We start from the raw sequence: 20,254 nt of genomic DNA on the forward strand, positions 1-20,254 counted from the left end.
GGAAAGCCAGCAAACTGAGAAGATGGTGGGCTAGTATGCCAAAGAACCATCTTCCCTGAGTTATAATTCAGGTTTCTTTGATACTGAAAGAGAAGGAGGTGTGGTTGGTTGCTGCAAACTTTTCGATGTCAAGAATCCTTTGTTCTCGCAGCTGTCTGGGTAGGTCAGGTCACTATATTCAAGTAAACCTCCAGCAAGACAAATGTCATTCTCTGTTCTGCAACTTTTTTTGGGGGGGGGTGCAGACTGTGTTTATTGTAGTCTAGGGCTTATAAAAAGAGATTGGAAAACATGTGGAATTAGAAAAAACAATTTAAACAGCAAACATTGGTAAACACAGTACATCTGTGGCTACAAGGGGGGAAATCCAGGGCTGTTTGGCCAGAGTACACTGTTTGGGGCAGGCACTCAACAGGAGGTCTTTCCAGCAGAACAGGAGAACCAATGGCAAGAAGCATATCCAGTACTGACCCCGGTCAGGGCGAGCTGGTACGTGTATCCAAACCAAGCAAGTTCAGTCCTGAGGAACCCAAGCACGTATTCAGCAGAATGTGCCAGTTGCCCTCTGAAACAGCTGTTACATAATCATTTATAAAGCAGGGGGCAAGAGCAAGAGGCCGTGGGGCAAGAGAGCCTGATCACACCATCTTGGCTAATTTGCTCTCTCCCCACAAAGAGAGGAAATTGTAGGAAGGTAAGAGGAATCAGCATTTTCAAGAAGTCAGATCTGCACATCCTGTGATTCTCATCAGCAATGTCAACCTACCTTGTTGCAATTGGTGTTTAGTCGCTAAGTCGTGTTCTATTCTTTGCAACCCTATGGACTGTAGCCCACCAGGCTCCTCTATGCATGGAAGTTCCCAGGCAAAAATACTGGAGAGGGCTGCCATTTCCTTCTCCATGTTCTGCAACTTTTTATCTCTATGTGAATGGCAAAGTGTTATACCTTTAAAGGTCAGAGCCTTGAAAATGGGCTATCCAGTATATATCAGGCTATAGGCAACATTATTGTAGCAAAAGCAATAGACTACAAAGGTTAAAGTAAAAGATTCAATATGGAGTCACATTTCTTCTTTCCTATTACAGAGGGTCCGAAATTTTGTTTTATTCATTCATTACTCCTGGAAATGACCTATCACTTTAGGCATAAATACTTCAATATGCATCCCTAACACATAAAGACTTTAAGAAACAACATAATCAAAATACTGGGCTTCCCAGGTGGCAATAGTGGTAAAACATCCACCTGCCAATGCAGGAGATAACAAGGGATATGGGTTTGATCCCTGGGTAGGGAAGATCCCCCGGAGTAGGAAGTGGCAACCCACTCCAGTATTCTTGCCTGGAAAATCCCATGGTCAGATGAGCCTGGCAGGCTACAGTCTATGGGGCCGCAAAGAGTCAGACAGGACAGCACAATCAAAATACTACTAAGTAACTTTACAAAAAGAACACTAATTCTTTAAGATCCCCTAACACCCAGCCCAGGTTTAATTGCTCCTGTCTAAACAATGCTTCTTTCCCCAGTGAGGTAAATCCTCCCATTTTGACTCCACCTTATGAAAAACATGAGGCTTCTCTCTGCCCTAGATGCCTCTTATAAGACATACAGCTCATCTTTAAAAGGAGCTTCCTTTAAAAGGAGAAAGGGGGTCACCCCAGTTTTGGAAACCTAAGTCTACGCATGCAGCAAACAAACCTATGAAGCTTGCCATCAATTGCCTTTTTGCATCCAAAGACTCAAATTTTCTTCTTGCTGCCTTTGTATTCAAATCATACAACTGGCTTTGCCTTAAGGGGATGGGAGGGAGCTCAAAGAGAAGCTATTTCGCCAGAGAACTGGGGAGACTGGGGGTGGGGTGGGGTTAGCAGCTGTCCTCTAATTAGTGTTTCTGTAAGGGCATCAATAATTTAGGTTGTAATCTGGTGGAGGGGAGATGGTTAAATTATAAGTGTGATTCCACATCCATGCTGCTTCCCGCCTGCTACACACGCCCCCTTCCGCAAACCCACTAAGTAGGAGAGACAGAGCCTTTCCTGGCTCCTTAAGAGAAGCTGCTCTGGAAGAAGGTAGAGGGGTGATACACAGCATCCTTCCAGAGAGTCCTGCCCCATGCTGGGAGGTCCCCGTCCAGTGTTAAGGGTCAGAGAGACGAGAGTAAGAATTCCCTTTTATTTTCCCCTGAGGAGCTCTGTGGATGGGAGGCTGGGTAGTCTCCCTGTGCTGGGTTCCCGAGCAGTAAGTACTTTGCTGGAGATGATCAGGAGCTGATGACACGTTAGTCCTCCCTGTCTCCTCCCAACATTAGAGAAACCTCCTCCTCTTCCTTCTCCCTATCCCCCCCTGTCAGCTGGCACAGAAGCCCCATTTGGCACCTGCCTTTGTGGGGAGCCCTCAGCTCGGAGCTTGGCTGCTATTGGCATCCCCTTTGTCTCTCCTTTCTCCGGGGCCCCTTTTTCCTTCCATTGGGCAGGCAATGGATGCGTGGGCATCTGCTGGCTTGGACCCCTGGATGCTGACAAGGTGGGACCCTCAGGAGAGCCGGAGGACTCGCTGCGCTGCCCACTAACCACACAGCCTGAGAGCCAGAGCCCATGCCACACAGGTGAGTGAGCGATACAATCTGGGGGGCAGAGTTCTGCAGGGAGTCTAATCTTATTTCCTTGCTGCAACCTTACCTGTATAGACAAAGGTAAGAACCCAATGACCCCCTCCTTCCTCTGAATAGCTTTTCTTTGGGGGTGGGCAGTTTCTTTCTCTCCGCAGCTTCTCTTGCTGGGGGCAGAACCCCTGCTTTCCAGCTTTTACTTCTTGCTGAAATATTTATTTTCTCTCAACTGCCCTTAGCCCTCGTGTAGTACTTGATGTCACAGCCACCTGCTCTGGACCTGTGACATTTCCCCAATGATCATAGTTTCTCAGCTAAGTCTAATTCTACTTTTTTTTTTTTTAATGTCTCCCCTCAACCCCGTCTCCTGTCCTCCGCCCCGCCCCCGGCCATCACTCAAGTCTAAATTAGTCTCTTTTTGCTTAAAGATCCAGGCAGGCTGGACTAAGTGACGGAGCTTGGAATCTTGCGCGCCTTCCCCTCCCCCACGCCTACGACTTTGCGGTGGGGTGGGGGGCGGTGTGGTGGTCCCAGAAACAAAAGTTCATAACGCCCGTTTTGCCGGTCGTTGTTTGCTGTGCTCTAAGCAGTGTGAATGCGTTTGGAAAAAGGGAGATGGCAGATGGCTGTTGAGGATAATTACGCCGTCTTAGGCAACCTCTTGTTCTGTTTAATATTTAATATTCTGCCCTCCCTTGCTCCAAATGAAAAGCAGAGACAGTGCTTGGCACCCCTCTAGACCAACCCCTCCCTTTAGGAAATGTTTGGACAGAGCTGACTCTCCGGGTGGCTTTTATTTCTCAAGAAATGAGAGAAATCACTCTGTTTTCCGGCTCTCGCCCGCTGACAGCTTCAGAGAACACGTGGCTGGTGGGGGCGGTAGGGGGAAGCGCCCCGCGGGCTGGGCTCCTCTGCCTTTTCCCGGGGGCTCGGGCTTTGAGCGTTCCTGAGTGACTGAGCTGGAAGAAGGAATCAAAATGAAATGTAAACAGGAAGACAAAATAGCTTCCAGGAGGCAGTGGCCTCCGCCATGGCTGAACAGACAAGAGAGGGCGCTCTTCCCTGGGCCGCCACCTTCCTTAGCTCCTAGGTGCAGGGGTGGGAGTGGGGTAGGGATCTCCACTAGGTATTCCGGCTCCATCCTGAGTTTCCTGTTCAGAGTCGCCAACCTCAGGGCAGACCTGCCATTTCCCCTGTGGGCTCTTTCAGGGACAGTCTTAGGTCTCTGGGGGGTGGGGTGGGGGCGGTGGGGAGAAAGGCAGTCTCCTGTGTCTATGGATGACTCTGGCCCCTCACCCCCGACTTGGCTTCTAGACCTTGCAAACCCAAGCCCCGGGTTGCAGAAGAGCTCCCAACTCCAGAGGTCTTAGCAGCTGACTATCCCATTGATGTTTTCCTCTAAAACACTGGGATATGCAGGGACGCATAAAGGTGTTCCGGCCAATGCATGGTGCCTAACTGTATTTTGTAGAAGGAAATGGAAAAATTCCATGGACAGAGAAGCCTGGCGGGCTCTACAGTCCATGGGGTTGCAAAGAGTCGGAAAAGACTGAGTCACTGAGTACCTAAAGATATTACTTGAGGCAAATGCCATCATTCCTCTAGATAAGACTGGTTTACTTCAGTGCTGCCCCTCTTGCTCCCCCAAAGTAAGTGGAAAGATCAGAACTAAGGTTCTGGAGGCAAAGGGCAGATTTTTTTTTCTCAAGGTGTTTTTTTTTGGGGGGTGGGCTGGTGGGGGGTGGGCAGCACTGGCATGTGGGATCTTAGTTTTCCCAGCAAGGATCAAACCCATGCCCCCTGCAATGGAAGTGTAGAGTCTTAATCACTGGACCGCCAGGGAAGTCCCCCAAGGGTAGATTTGACATTGAACAAATTAGTGGGTAAATGACCCGCAAAGTAATGCCAAGTGCAGCTCTTGAACATCGTAGCACCAGCAGAAGGTTTGACTTAACTTGTTTTCTTATTCTTTTCAAAATGCTAGCTTACAGGACAAGAGGGCCCTTAGTGGCCGAGGGCAAGTGAGGGAAGATCCTACTCCAGGATCTTTCAAATCAACTGTCTTCACAGTGACAGACAGGCAAGGGCTCTTGGCATGCTCTCCTACCCCCTCCCGGCAAGGCCAAGCCTGTCTGATGGCGGTCCGCGAGACTGACTTCACTGAGTGTGGGAGGGGAGGGGAGCTGGTCAGAATCCTCAGACCTTCATCTCAAAGTGCAGACCCTGGACTGGCAGCATACTCTGGGAATGCAGAGTCTCAGGCCCCACCCAGGCCTGTTGAGTTAGAATCTGCATTTCAGCTGGATTCCAGGGCAGAATCAGAGTCTGACTGGCTGGTCAGAATCTTAGAAACTGGGGGCATAACTTGGTGCATCAGCGTTCCTAGTTGACAGTCAGGCCAATGCTGACATCCCAGGTCAGGTGATGGATGCTCAGTGCTGGGCACATAGTAAGTGCTTACTAAATCTTGGCTACTTTTTTGTTGTTGATATTCTTGGAAGTGTTGATTAATGAATGTAACGTGGTTTTGTAAAGTTTCATTTATTATGGGCTTCCTAGGTGGCTCAGTGAAAGAATCTGTCTGCCAACGCAGGAGATGTAGGAGATGCAGGAGATGCAGTTTCGATCCCTAGGTCAGGAAGATCCCCTGCAGGAGGAAACGGCAACCCACTCCAGTATTTTTGCCTGGGAAATCCCATGGACTGAAAAGCGTGATGGGCTACAGTCCATGGAGTCACAAAGGGTTGGACACGACTGAGTGACTGACTTGTTCAGTCGCCAAGTTGTGTCTGATTCTTCACGACCCCATGGACTGCAGCACCCCAGGCTTCCCTGTCCCTCACCATCTCCCAGAGTTTGCCCAAGTTCATGTTCATTGAATTGGTGATGCCATCCAACCATCTCATCGTCTGTCACCCTCTTCTCCTTCTGCCTTAATCTGCCCAGCATCTTTTCCAGTCTTTTCCATCTTTCCCAGGGTCTTTTCCAGTGAGTTAGCTGTTCCCCTCAGGTGGCCAAAGTATTGCAGCTTCAGCATTAATCCTTCCAAAGAATATTCAGGGTTGACTTCCTTTTGGATTGACTGGTTTGATCTCCTTGCTTTTCAAGGGACTCTGAAGAGTCTTCTCTAGCACCACAGTTCAAAAGCATCAGTTCTTCAATGCACTGCCTTCTTTATTGTCCAGCTCTCACATCTGTACAAGACTACTGGAAGGACCATAGCCTTGACTATATGGACCTTTGTCAGCAAAGTGATGTCTTTGCTTTTGAACACACTGTCTAGGTTTGCCATAGCTTTCCTGCCAAGAAGCAATTGTCTTCTAATTTCATGGCTGTACGCACCATCCACCGTGATTTTAGAATTCAAGAACAGGAAATCTATCATTGCTTACATCTTTTCCCCTTCTATTTGCCATGAAGTGATGGGAGTGGATGCCGTGATCTTACTTTAATATTGAGTTTGAAGCCGGCTTTTTCACTCTCCTCCTTCACCCTTATCAAGAGGGTCTTTAGTTCCTCTTCACTTTCTGCAATTAGAGTGGTATCATCCGCAAATCTGAGGTTGTTGACATTTCTCCCGGCAATCTTGGTTCCAGCTTGTAACTCATCCAGCTCGACATTTCCCATGATGTGCTCTGCATATAAGTTAAGTAAACAGGTTGACAATAAACAGCCTTGTCGTACTCCTTTCTCAATCGTGAACCAGTCAGTTGTTCCGTACAGGATTCTAACTGTTGCTTCTTGGCCCACATACAGGTTTCTAGGAAGACAGGTAATGTGGTCTGGTATTCCCATCTCTTTAAGAATTTTCCACGGTTTGTTATGATCCACACAATCAAAGGCTTTAGTGTAATCAATGAAACGGAAGTAGATGTTTTTCTAGAACTCCCCTGGCTTCTCTATGATCCAGCGAATGCTGGCAATTTGATCTCTGGTTCCTGTGTCTTTTCTAAACCCAGCTTGGACATATGGAAGTTCTTGATGCACGTAATGCTGAAGTGTAGCATGCAGGATTTTGAGCATGACCTTTCTAGCATGGGAGATGAGTACAACTGTCCGGTGGTGTGAACATTCTTTGATACTGCCCTTCTTGGGAACTGGGATGAGGGTTGACCTTTTCCAGTCCTGTGGCCACTGCTGGGTTTTCCAAATTTGCAGACATATTGAGTGCAGCACTTTAATAGCATCATCTTTTAGGATTTTAAATAGCTCTGCTGGAATTCTGGCACCTCCACTAGCTTTACTGGCAGCAGTGCTTCCTAAGTCCCACTTGACTTCACACTCCACAATGTCTGGCTGTGTACAAAAAAGATCTTAATGACCCAGATAACACGATGGTGTAGTCTCTCACTCAGAGCCAGACTGAACGACTTAGCACAAACTTATTTATTACCTTTTTAATCATTAAAAATTGAAGTATAGTTATTTTACAGTGTTGTGTTAGTTTCAGGTGTACAGCAAAGTAATATATATAATATACATATATGTATATATATATATTTTATATATATATATATATATAATATGTATACAATGCAGGAGACCCTGGTTTGAATTCTGGGGTTGGGAAGATTCCCTGGAGAAGTAATAGGCTACCCACTCCAGTATTCTTGGGCTTCCTTCATGGCTCAGCTGGTAATTATCCACCTTCAATGCGGGAGACCTGGGTTTGATCCCTGAGTTGGGAAGATTCCTGGAGGAGGTCATGGCAACCCACTCTAGTATTCTTGCCTGGAGGATCCCCATGGACAGAGGAGCCTGGTTAGGTTATAGTCCAGGGGGTCTCAAAGAGTCAGACACGATCGAGTGACTAAACATAGCACAGCGCGCGCGCACGCGCGCACACACACACACACACACACACACACACACACACACACACACATATTCTTTCTCAGATTCTTTTCCACTATAGGTTATTACAAGATATTGATCACAGTCCTCTGTGCTAATTTTGGCTACTTTTAAATTTCTCTCCAGAGCAAGGATGTGTAGCCAGTTTCTTTTCTAATTTAAAATACACCCAACAGAAAGTTTACTGTTTTTACCATTTTAATTTCACCAATTAAACAGCATTAGTATATGTGTAATGTTGTGCAACCATTACCTCTATTTATTAATAATTCCAGAATTTTCTGTTCATTTCAAAGGAAAACTCTCTACCATGAAACAGTTACTGTCATTCCTCAATCCCCTGGCACCTGGCAACCACCTACCTGCTTTCTCTCTTGATGGATTTCCCTCTTCTCCATACTTCATAGAAATGTGTCTGCCTTCTTTTCACTTCTGATTTCTTTTGTAGTTCAGACTTCAACTTTCCCTTTCTTTCACGTGTCCCAACCACCCCTCCCTTAGAGCATGCAGGTCAGATGAGTATTGGAAACATATTCTAGACCCCACTATTTCACACATTTATTCTTTTTTATTTTGAACATTTTTTTCAATTGGCATATAACCAATTAACAATGTTATGATAATTTCAGGTGAACAATGAAGGGACTCAGCCATATATATACATGTATCCATTCTCCCCAAACCCCTCTCCCATCCAGGCTGCCACATCACATTGAGCAGAGTTCCCGGTGCTATACAATAAGTTCTTGTTGATTATCTATTTTAAATACAGCAGTGTGTACATGACCATCTCAAACTCTCTAACTATCCCTTCCCCCTGGCAACCATAAGTCTGTTTTCTAAGTCTATGAGTCTCTTTTCTATTTTGTGAGTAAGTTCATCTGTATCATTTCTTTTTAGATTCCGCAAATAGTGGATGTCATACGTTATTTCTCATTCTCTGTCTGAATTACCTCACTCAATATGACAATCTCTAGGTACATCTGTGTTGCCATGAATGGCATTATTTCATTCTTTTTAACGGCTGAGTAATATTCCACTGTGTATATGTACCACATCTTCTTTATCTATTCCTCTGTCAGTGGACATTTAGGTTGCTTCCATGTCCTGGCTGTTGTAAATAGTTCTGCAAAGAACACTGGAGTGCCTGTATCCCTTCGGATCATGTTTTTCCCTGGATATATGCCCTGGAGTGAGATTGCAGGGTTATATAGTAGTTCTAGTTTTAGTTTTTTAAAGAACCTCCATACTGTTCTCCATAGTGGATGCACCAATTTACATTCCCACCAACAGTCACACGTTCATTCTTAGTGACCAAGAACAACGTAGGGAGGCTCAGTCTTCAAATATTTTTTCAGGACTGGACACCCAGACTACTCACTTTTTCTTTTTCTAAAAGTGATTCCTATTTTGGTATCCAGTACACTACAATTGGTATCACTACAATTTCTTTCAGCTCCAGTGGGGAGGCAGTTTCTAGATGATATCTTGAGAGTTTTAAGATCTCAAGGTGTGCAATAATTGAGTCACAGTGCCACACAGTCGGTACTCAGTAAATATTTGCTGAACAAACGATGTATGTCAGCACTAGTGATTACCGTCATAATGAATTAATGTCTTCTTATATTAATATGTTGATAACCATCCACAGCCACTGGTTGGTCAAAGGGGCAGAATGAATGAGGGAGATCATGAAGTTCCTACTAATGCTAAATGCCAAGTCAAAAAAACATGTATTGGGGACTTCCCTGGTGGGGAAGCCACTCAGTAGCTAAGACTCTGTGCTCCTAATGCAGGGGGCCTGGGTTCCATCCCGGTCAGGGAACTAAATCCCACATGCTGCAACTAAGAGTTTGAATGCCACAACTAAAGATTCTGTGTGCTGCAACTAAGCCCCAGTGCAAGCAAATAAATGAATAAAACTCATGTATTGAAGGCAAAGGATTCCAAAGATGCAGCTTGTAGGCAAGACTATGCCCCTAACCCTGAGAACACAGAGGACAGCAAATGTCCCTTAAATGTTTAGTTTAAGGGAACAACTTTAGAGCCTCATTTTCTCCTGGGAGGAGTTTTATTTTAATTTTTCCTGACAGTCTATTTTTTTTTTTTCCGTTTAACCTTCCGGTTCCAATGGATTCAAGTAAGTTTAAGAGAAAAAGAGACAATAAAGAATGATCAGTGGTGTCAGTCATCTGGAGCATGAGTCCAGCTGTGATATTGCTCTGGACAAGAGGATCTATCTTGTTTTTTTGCCACACAACTTGTGGGATCTTGGGTTTCCCTGGTGGCTCAGATGGTAAAGAACCTATCTAAAATGCAGGAGACCCAGGTTCGAATCTTGGGTTGGGAATATCCCCTGGAGAAGGAAATGGCAACCCACTCCAGTATTCTTGCCTGGGAAATCCCATGGACAGAGGAGCCTGGCAGACAACAGTCCAGACATGACTGAGCATGCATGCACTCCTCACATGTAGGAAATTACCATGTGCGGGTCACTGTTGCAAGCACAGTACGTAGAATGAAATGATTTCATCGTCACAAGAGCTTGATGAAGTCTGTGCTCTCCTCATCCTCATTTTACAGATGAGGAAACTAGCTCGGAGAGGTGAAGTGACTAGCTCAAGGTCACACAGTAGGAAGGGACTGATCCAGGAACTAGGCAGGCTGGTTGCAAAGCTGGGGGCATTTCTCCACCAACTCTCATCAGTCACTGGTTGAGGAATATTCCAAGGGTATTAACTTCCCAGAACCTCTGGCCTGTCCTTCTATCCTGCAGCCAGAACTAGCCTCATGCAGGGAGTGGTAGGTGCTGGAGGTAGAGAGCCATGGACACGTGGGCAGGTGAGGGATTTGGGCACTGGCAAATTCTCTTGGAGGCTTCATAGCAGAATAATTTTTTTTTTTTAAGATTCATTTATTTTTGGCTGTTCAGGGTCTTCGATGCTGCCCGAAGGCTTTCTCGAGTTGTGGTAATCAGGGGCTACACTTTGTTGTGATGCTCGGGCATCTCATTGCAGTGGTTTCTCTTGTTGCAGAGCACAGGTTCTAAGTTCACAGGCTTCAGTAGTTGTGGCACACAGGCTTTGTTGCTCTGAGGTATGTGGGATTCTCCCGGCCCAGGGATCAAATGTGTGTCCCCTGCATTGGCTGGTGTTTTCTTAACCACAATTTGTCATTGTTGTTCAGTTGCTCAGTTGTGTCTGACTCTTTGCAACCCCATGGACTGCAGCATGCCAGGCTTCCCTGTCCTTCACTATCCCCTGGAGTTTGCTCAAACTCATGTCCATTGAGTTGATGATACCATCCAACCATTTCATCCTTTGTTGCCCTCTTCTCCTCCTGCCCTCAATTGCCCTCATTAACCACTAGACCACCAGGGAAGCCCCAGAAACATCTTTTTCTTTTTTAAACTACAATTCCCCTTTTATTTATTTATTTTGGCTGTGCCCAGGGGCACTGAAAATCTTAGTTCCCTTACCAGGGATCAAACCTATGCCCCCTGGCACTGGAAGCGTGCAGTCTCACCCACTGGACTGCCAGGGAAGATCCACAGAAACATCTTTAGAGCTGGACTTTGGAGGTGGGGAGATAGAAGGATACTCAGGATGGAGGCAAAGAGGTATGGAAGTTAGGATGTGTTCAGGATTGGCAGTGGGAAGTCTTTTTGGGATTGGCCAACAGATAACCTGATAGGCTATGATGAATTGCAGGAAGAGTTAGGGCTCAGAACACAGAGGAAAAGATTACAGTCCCTCTGCATGGATTGAATGAAGGTCTGAACCTTGGCAAGTGAAAGACAAGTATGAGGTAGAGTCAGTAGCCCTGATGATGAGTGGAATGTGGGGTGAAGGAGGGAGAGAGGGAGCCCCACAATGGTTGGGTGATCACTTCTACAACTTTACGGGTTTCTTACAAATCTGACCTCCAGGGGGCTCCTGAGAACACCTGAGTCAGGTCGTGTCCCTCCTCTGCTTAGAATTTTCCATGGCCCCCACCTTCAGTCAGTTCAGTTCAGTCGCTCAGTCGTGTCTGACTCTTTGTGACCCCATGGACTGCAGCACACCAGGCCTCCCTGTCCATCACCAGCTCCCGGAGTTTATTCAAACTCATGTACATTGAATTGGTGATGCCATCCAACCATCTCATCCTCTGTCATCCCCTTCTCCTCCCGCCTTCAATCTTTCCCAGCATCAGGGTCTTTTCCAATGAGTCGGGTCTTTGCATCAGGTGGCCAAAGTATTGGAGTTTCAGCTTCAGCATCAGTCCTTCCAGTGAATATTCAGGACTGATTTCCTTTAGGATGGACTGGTTGGATCTCCTTGCAGTCCAAGGGACTCTCAAGAGTCTTCTCCAACACCACAGTTCAAAAGCATCAGTTCTTCAGTGCTCAGCCTTCTATATAGTCCAACTCTCACATCCATACATGACGACTGGAAAAACCATAGCTTTGATTAGATGGATCTTTGTCAGCAAAGTAATGTCTCTGCTTTTTAATATGCTGTCTAGGTTGGTCATCGCTTTCCTTCCAAGGAGCATGCATCTTTTAATTTCATGGCTGCAGTCACTATCTGCAATGATTTTGGAGCCCAAGAAAATAAAATCTGTCACTATTTGCATTGTTTCCTCATCTGTTTGCCATGAAATGATGGGACTGAATGCCATGATCTTAGTTCTTTGGATGTTGAGTTTTAAGCCAACTTTTTCACTCTCTTCTTTCAGTTTCATGAAAGACAACAAAAACAACAATAACAAAAAGCCTATGTCCTCTCTGTAATCCACAAGGCTCTCTACCATCTATCCCTGTCACCTTCCTCTATCAGCTCACTCGCTCACTCTACTCCAGCCACACAGGCCTCCTTGTTCCTTGAACTCACCAGGCACGCTCCAGCCACGGGGCCTTTGCACAGGCTGTTCCTCTGCCTGGACCACTCTTCCCCCACCCACCCTCATGGCTCCTCCCTCACCTCCTTCAGATCTTTGCTCAAATGGATCTTTCCCACCAGGGTCCTTTCTGACCGCCTTCTTCTTCTTCTTTTTTAAATTATTATTATTTTTTTTATTTTGGCTGTGCAAGGTCTTTTTTGCTATGTGTTGGCCTCTCTAATTGTGGAGCACGGTCTCTGGCTCAATAATTGCAATGTGCAGACTTAGTTGCCCCACAGCAATGTGGGATCTTAGCTCCCCAACCATAGATGGAACCCGCTTCCCCTGCATTGGAAAGTGGATTCTTAACCTCTGGACCCCCAGGGAAATCCTACCTTCTGTAAATGACATTCCACTTCCCCTTCCTTTTCCTCCTCTTCTGTTTTCTTTCCTCTGTCTGCATAATTTGACTTGTTTATCTTGTTTCTTGTCTGTCTCGCTTGCTAGAATGTCAGGTCCATGAGGGCAGGGAATCCATATTCTCTTTTGTTTACATATTCTCTTTTGTTTACTGCTGGGTCCCCTACAACAGTGCCGGACACATAGTAGGTGCTCAACAAATATCACTGGATAGATGAATGAATGAATGATGGAAAGGATAATGGAGCCATGAAACTATAATTGGGAGGAAGAATTCAACTTGAGGGATTTCCCAGGTGGTCAAGTGGTTAAGAATCCACCACCCATTGCAGGGGGGGATGTGGATTCGATCCCTGGTTGGGGAACTAAGATCCCACATGCTGCGGGGCAGCTAAGCCTGTGAGCCTCAGCTAGAGAGCCTGCTTGCCGCAACTACTGAGGCTGTGCACTCTGGAGTCCAAGCACCACAACTGGAGGGAAGCCCATGTCCTGAAAGTATGACCTGATGCAGCCATAAATAAATATCAGTGGTTCACTTGGATGTTGCCCAGCAGCCTGCACCCCAAAGGTCTCTCCTCCTTTCTCCTTCCTAAAGCCCAGTCAGTGTCCTGAGGCTGCTGTGAAAAAAAAAAAATCATCGAGGAATCCCAGGGGATCTGTTCATCCTGGTGGGAGGGAGTGTGTGTCTCCCTCCACTGTGATGGGTAACTGAGCAAGCAGGTGAAAAAGCAAGCCCAGCTTTGACATAGTTTCTTCTCACCAGGGGAGGGACCTTTGCAGCTGTACTCAGGGCTATGCTGGCGTGCTGGTCTCAGCCTCGCCTTCAGCCTTTGCCATCTGGCTTGGCATTTTATTTAGCTCTGTTCTCGTGTGTGTGGGGCAATTCTGGAGTTTGGCCCCAAGCAACAAGAGCTCTTATTGGCCCTGGCTTTTTCATTTCACTTTTCTCTTAGCTTCTCTTGGCGTAGGTTCTCTTGGCGTAGGTGCGGTATGGGGTGAATTCACTCTGCCTGAGACAGAGTGGCTTTGGGTTGTCTGAATTAGCATAAAAGCTCTGACCTATGTCTAGATCTACTTATTGGTGCCCTCAATAAGTGCATGTCTGCACTGCTATATTTAAAATGGATAACCAGCAAGTACCTAGTGTACAACACGGGGAACTCACCTCACTCTGCTCATTATTAGATAACAACCTAAATGAGGAAAGAGTTTGAAAAAGAATAGATACATGTGTATGTATAACTGAATCACTTTGCTGTATACCTGAAACTAACACAACATTGTTAATTAGCTATACTCCAATATAAAAGAAAAAGTTTAGAAAGAGGGTATTTTAGAAAATTAATTTATTTTCGATTGTGCTGGGTCTTTGTTGCTGTGCTCAGAGTTTCTCTAGTTGCAGTGATGGGGGGCTTCTCATTGTGGTTGCTTCTTTTGTTATGGAGCACTGGCTCTAGGCATGCCGGCTTCAGTAATTGCAGCATGCGGGCTCAGCAGTTGCAACTCAAGGGCTCTAGAGTGCTGGCTCAATAGTTGTGGTGCATGGGGTTGATTAGTTGCTCCGAGGCATGTGGGATCCTCCCGGATCAGGGTTTGAACCCGTGTCCCCTGCACTGGCAGCCAGATTCTTAGCCACTGGACCACCAGGTAAGTCCCATAAGTGGGCATTTGATGCTGTAAGACAAGAAGGCTGAAATGCTGGGGCATCTGTGAATAGTTAAGTACCTTCAAGAAGATGAATGGATGTTTTTCGATCACCTGTTAAAGAGTTTTTTTCTACACTTTTTTTGGGGGGTAAGATAGACATAACATATCATTTACCATTTTAACAATTTTTCGGTGGTCTTAAGTGAAAGTGAAAGTCACTCAGTCATGTCCAGCTCTTTGTGACCCCATGATCTATACAGTCTATGGAATTCTCCAGGTCAGAATACTGGAATGGGTAGCCTTTCCCTTCTCCAGGGGATCTTCCCAACTCAGGGATAAAACCCAGGTATCCCGCATTGCAGGCAGATTCTTTACCAGCTGAGCCATAAGGGAAGCCCAAGAATACTGGAGTGGGTAGCCTATCCCATCTCCAGCGGATCTTCCCGACCCAGGAATCGAACCGGGGTCTACTGCATTGCAGGTGGATTATTTACCAACTGAGGTATCAGGGAATTATGTACATTCATAATATTTTGCATCATCACTATTCATCTCCAGGACTCTTCTTCATCTTCTCAAGTGGAAACTCTGTCCCTATTAATCATTAAACCCCATATGTCCTCCTTCCAGCCCCTGGCAACCCACCAGTCTACTTTCTGTCTCTATAATTTGGCCTCATATAAGTGGAATCATATAGCACTTGTCCTCTTGTGACTGGTCTCTTTCATTGAGCATAATGTTCTCAAGGTGCGTTCATGTTGTAGCATGTGCCTGGATTTCCTTCCTTCTCAAAGCCAAATAACATCCCATTGGATATTGGATATTTCATTTGTCTTCAGCCATTGATGGACATTTGGATTATTTCCCTGTTACCTTCCAGCTCTTCCACCAACAGTGCACGAGGGTTCGCTTTTCTCTGTATCCTTGCCATCACTTGTCGTCTCTTATCCTTTTAAAAAATAATTTAATTTATTTATTCATTGGTTGTGCTGGGTCTGCATTGCTGCTCGGGCTTTTCTCCAGTTGGGGCGAGCAGGGGCTACTCTCTAGTGGTGCAGACTTCTCCTTGTGGTGGCTTTTCATTGTGGAGCATGGGCTCAAGGGCGCGTGAGTTTCAGTAGCACATGGCCTTAGTAGGTGCGACTCCCGGGCTCTGCAGCACAAGCTCAGTCATTGCGGCACATGGGCTTATTTGCTCCTCGGCAGGTGGTATTGTCCTGTATCAGGGGTCGCACCCATGTCCCCTTCGTTGGTAGAAGGATTCTTTACCACTGAGCTGCCAGGGAAGCCCTCTTGTCTTTTTGATGGTAGTGATTCTAAACAGTGTGAAACAATATCTCATTGTGGTTTTGATTTGCATCTCCCTGAGAATTAGTGATGTTGAGCACATTTTCATTTGACTGTTGGCCATTTGGATGTCTCTTTTAGAAAAATATCTATTTAGTACCTCTGTTGATTTTTTTTTTTTTAATGTTTTGACTGAACTGCAAAGCATGGGGCATCTTCATTCCCTAACCAGGGATCAAACCCATGCCCCCTGCAGTGGAATGTTGAAGTCTTAATCACTGGACCACCAGGGAAGTCCCCCTCTGCCAATTTTTTTAATTAAAATTTTTATTTTATATTGGAGTATAGCTGATGAACAATGTTGTGATAGTTTCAGGTGGACAGCAAAGGGACTCAGCCATACAATCAATTTTTTTTTTTTTAAGCTACTGAGTTGTATGAGTTCTTTACAGATTTTGGATACCAACCCCGTATCTGATATATGGGGCTTCCCAAGTGGCCCTGGTGGTAAAAAACCCACCTGCCAATGCAGGTAGATTCGAGAGACTCGGGTTTGATCCCTGTGTCTGGAAGATCCCCTGGAAAAGGAAATGGCAACCCACTCCAGTATTCTTGCCTGGAGAACCCCATGGACAGAGGCACCTGGCAGGCTGCAGTTCTTAGGGTCGCACAGAGTTGGACATGACTGAAGCAACTTAGCACTCATATCCAATGGATAATTTGCAAATATCTGCTCCCGTTCTGTAGATTGCCTTTTTGTTTTGTTGATGGTTCCTTTTGCTGTACAAAATCTTTTTAGTTTGATGCAGTCCCACTTACTGATTTTTGTTTTTGTTTTTTCAATTTTAAGAATTGTTTTTAAGTCTTTTTTTCTTCCCATTTTTAAAAAGTTTTAATTGAAGGATAATTGCTTTACGATATTGTGTTGGTTTCTGCCATACATCAACATGAATCAGCCATAGGTATGCATACGTCTGTACCCCTTGAACCTCCTTCATTTTTTTTTTTTTTTTTGGCCTCACCTGCATGGCATGTGGGATCTTCCCCTACCAGGCTTCAAACCCGTGCCCTCTGCATTGGAAGTGTGGAGTCTTAACCACTGGATCGCCAGGGAAGTCCTTTTTTTTGTTATAAGTTTTTACTTCTAGGTAGAGCCCTGCACTTGTCCCTTACCTGTCCTGGAGATTGTTTAGGTTCCAGAAATCACTTTTACTATGAGTCAAATAAAACACCTAGAAAGTGATGAATGCATTTGAAGGGTGGTTGAAAATGACATTTGAATTAGCTTTATCCTGGCTATTTGAATCCACAGTCTGTTGAATTTCATACTCTTCAGCCTGGAACTCAGGAAGAGATACCGTTTTTTTCTATAGGTCTTAGCAACACTTGTTTAGTCTGGGGCTAGTTAAGATGCCTTGTTAACAGAGATCTTAGCACACAGAGCAATACAGGAAGGCATGAAACTACCTAAGAGAAGCTCAAACAGCAAGTGGAAGAAAGAGAATGAAGGCTGAGAGAGAGAACAAGAGGGAAGAGGTGAGAGCAAATGATTTTTTGCAGAGATGCTATCTTTAGCTGTCTTTTTAATGAATGCTTTGGTGTTCTCAACAGGACTCCACACCTGTGTGGATTCTCCTTGAATGCAAAGATTTCAAAGCATGAGAAAAACATTCATTGAATGAAACCAGTGTTGCTTCTGTGAAGTAGTATGTTAGTTGTGTGTGTTAGTCACTCAGTCGTGTCCAACTCTTTGCGACCCCATGGACTGTAGCCTCCCAAGGCTCTTCTGTCCATGGAATTCTCCAGGCAAGAATATTGGAGTGGGTTGCCATTTCTTTCTCCAGGGGATCTTCTTGACCCAGGGATCAAACCCAGGTCTCCTGTATTGCAGGCAGATTCTTTACCATTAGGGAAATGCTATGTACTGGCTGATGTCCCCCTAAATTCATATCTTGAAGTCCCTAACTTCCAACGGGATGCTATTTGGAGATGGGAGGTCATTAGGTTTAAGTGAGATCATGAGGTTGGGGCCCTCGTGATGGTTTGGTGTTGTTCAGTTGCTAAGTCGCGTCCGACTCTGTGACCCCATGAACTGTAGCCAACCAGGCTCCTCTGTCCATGGGATTTTCCCAGCAAGAGTACTTGAGTCGGTTGCCATTTCCTTCTCCAAGAATTACTGCCCTTATAAGAAGAGACACCAGAGAATGCAGTCTCTTTCTGTCTTTCTCCTCCATATAAGGGCACAGAGAGAAGGTGGTCATCTACAAACCAGGAAGCAAACCCTCCTCGGGAACTGACCTGGTCTTGGACTTCCAGCTTCCCAAACTGCAAGAAAATAAATATTTGTTATTTAAGCCACTCGGTCTATGGTATTTTGTTATAGCAGCCAAGCTAAGACAGAAATCCTGCAGTAACAAATAGGCCCCCAATTGGGTGAAAAGTTAAACAAAGAAGAAGTTTGTTTCTCACTCACCTGATTACCCTGGAAGGCTGTTTCTGGTCAGTGGATGACTCTCCTGCTCCACATGGTGACTCAAGGACCCAGGTCCCCACCTTGTCATGGCTCCACCACACACAGGGCCCTTAGTGTCTCCCATGTCTAGCCAGCAGAGGAGAAAAGGAATTTGTCAAGGGCACACCTGCTCCTTAAAGCTTTGACCCAGGGTGACACTTTTCACTGCTGCTCACATTTCATGGGTGAAGATGAGTCACATGGCCACACCAATTCAAGAGGAGCTGAGAAGGTAGTCCCTGGCCACTGTTTGTTCCCAGGGTGTTGCCTTGATTTTGGTTGCAATATCTATCAGATTTTCATTTCTTTTGCAATTTGTTTGATTGATTGATTTTTGGCTGCACTGGGTCTTCATTGGTGCATGCTGGCTTTCTCTAGTTGTGGTGAGTGGCGGCTACTCTCTAGTTGAGGTACATGGCTTTCTCACTGCAGTGGCTTCTCTTGCTGCAGAGCACAGGCTCTAGGACTCCCAGGCTTCAGTAGCTGAGGCACATGGACTCGATAGTTGTGGCTCCCAGGCTCTGCGGCACAGGCACAATAGTTGTCTCACCCGGGCTTAGTTGCTCTGTAGCACGAGGGATCTTCCTGGATCAGGGATGGAACCTGTGTCTCCTGCATTGGCAGGCAAATTCTTTATCACTGAACCACGAGGGAAGCCCTTCTGTCAAAATTTAAAATGTGCACAATCTTTGAAACAGCAATGCCACTTCTGGAACTCATTCTACAGAAATACTTGTAGCGTGGACTTCCCTGATGGTCCAATGGTTAAGACTCTGCATTTCCAATGCAGGGGGCATGGGTTCAATCCCTGGTCAGGGAACTAGGTCCTGCATACTGCAAGACATGGCCAAGGAATAAAAATAAATAAGAAAAGGAAAATAGTTAAAAAAAGAAATACTTGCAGCAGCTTCATGGGGATTTATATATAAAATGATGGCTACAACATTATAAAGAATAGAAAAAATGAAAAGATCCAGATGTCCACACTAGATAAATTCTATGGGTTCATTATAAAACTATAGGAACTGGTGTAGAATGTTGTTTAAGATATACTATTAAGTTCAAAAAAACTCAGAGTTTTATGTATATACACATACATAAAACACATATGTATGTGTCTATATAGACAACTATGTGTATATGTATGTGAATATATGTATATATATGTATATATGTGCTCAGTGGGGCCCGACTCTTTGTGACCCCATGGACTGTAGCTGACCCATCAGGCTCCTCTGTCCGTGGCATTCTCCAGGCAAGAACACTGGAGTGGGTTGGCATGCCCTCCTCCAGGGGGAACTTCCTGTCTTAGTGACTGAACCAGAGTCTCTTACGTCTTCTGCATTGGCAGGTGGATTTTTTTACCACTGCACCACCTGGGGAGCACCCATATATGTATATGTATATATATATGTATATATATACATATATAATCTCACTTTTTTTGGGCTGAGCCACATGGCATGGGGGATCTTAGTTCCCTGACCAGGGGTTGAACCTTGGCCCCTGCAGTAGAAGCGTGGAGTCCTAACCACTGGACTGGCAGGGAATTTCTTTTTTTTTTTTTAAATCTCACTTTTTTTTTTAAACAAATGCTTGTACAGTTTTTTTTTGTACACATATGGGACTGTGTATTATTTTTTCTATGCTGCCATATCCAATTACCACAAATTGAGTGGCTTACCAACAGCATGCCGTTTCCGTGGGTTGGAAGTCTGATAGGCTTGACTGGGTTGCTGTCCAGGTGTTGGGGGGCTGTGTGCTTTTCTGGACACTAGGGAGAATCTGTTTCCTTGTTCACTCAGGCTGTTGGCAGAAGTTGGTTTCAAGCTATTGCGACTGACCTGCGGTTCTGTTTCCTTGCTGGCTGGCAGCTGGACTTTGTTCTTAGCTTCTTGAGGCCACCAGCAGTCCTTGGCCTGTGGCTCCTTCATCTCAGAAGTAATGACCCAGGGTCAAGTCCCTCTCTCTCTCATGCTTCAAATCTCTCCTCCCTCATCTTCTGTTGCATTGCTGGCCTATTCTTCTGCCTCTCTCTTACTTTTTTCTTTTCTATTTTTTC

General features: G+C 45.4%; 1 non-coding gene across 1 annotated transcript; it reads left to right on the forward strand.

The window, feature by feature from the left end:
• Positions 1-18,939: 18,939 nt before the first annotated feature.
• On the forward strand, positions 18,940-19,012 carry TRNAG-UCC (transfer RNA glycine (anticodon UCC)). The gene has a single exon. It is a non-coding gene; the product is annotated as a tRNA-Gly (tRNA).
• The last annotated feature ends 1,242 nt before the right edge of the window (positions 19,013-20,254 follow it).

Source organism: Giraffa tippelskirchi, chromosome 6 (assembly GCF_054371585.1).
Source record: "Giraffa tippelskirchi isolate mGirTip1 chromosome 6, T2T-mGirTip1v1.2.pri, whole genome shotgun sequence".
Classification (NCBI taxonomy): Eukaryota; Metazoa; Chordata; class Mammalia; order Artiodactyla; family Giraffidae; genus Giraffa; species Giraffa tippelskirchi.